We start from the raw sequence: 671 nt of genomic DNA, 5'->3' as shown, positions 1-671 counted from the left end.
AATCATCTCTAACTCTCCCTCGTCTGTGCACCTGTTGCCCGCCCGCTGCCCTGTTCCACGAGGCTCCTCCCCCAACCTCATTCCTGAGTGTCGTCTTTTAAAGTTTCTATGTGGCATTCCTGTTTTTTATGTGTTTTTTTTATTATTTGTTTCTTTATTAAGGGATTCTTACGTCTGTACTTGTAGATTTTGGAATTATGATGTCTAGATTTGATAGCGATTTAGTGATTTGTTTATGGATATTTATTTATTATGCTTTTCTTTTCTTTTCTCCGATGGGTTAGAGGTGGCTGTTCATAAATCGGTGTTCTGTCCATTGCAGTTTCCTTTCTTTTTTCCTCACTGTATCTTTGCTATGATGAGTAGCATTCATACTGCTGTTATTATTAATTGCCTTTCCTGATGTACGACCCAACTGCCGAAAGCTCGTTACGCCCCACGCCCCTAAACCATAAAGGTCACGTGACACCCTCGACATTACGACGCTGCCCCGCCCACCAGTCCTTCCCTTAGAGACAGCCCACAGCTGAACTCCCTCTGCCCCGCCCCCTCCTTCGGGCACCGCCTCCCTCACTCCTATCTATCCTTCGCCGGTCGCCCTGTCCGCGGCTGAGACTCGCTTTCTATGTCGGAACTCCCCGATGAGGAATGCCTCCCGCAGGTGCTCTTTC

This window comes from Penaeus monodon, chromosome 22 (assembly GCF_015228065.2).
Source record: "Penaeus monodon isolate SGIC_2016 chromosome 22, NSTDA_Pmon_1, whole genome shotgun sequence".
NCBI classification, from domain to species: Eukaryota; Metazoa; Arthropoda; class Malacostraca; order Decapoda; family Penaeidae; genus Penaeus; species Penaeus monodon.
Note: the sequence above shows the minus strand (reverse complement) of the source record.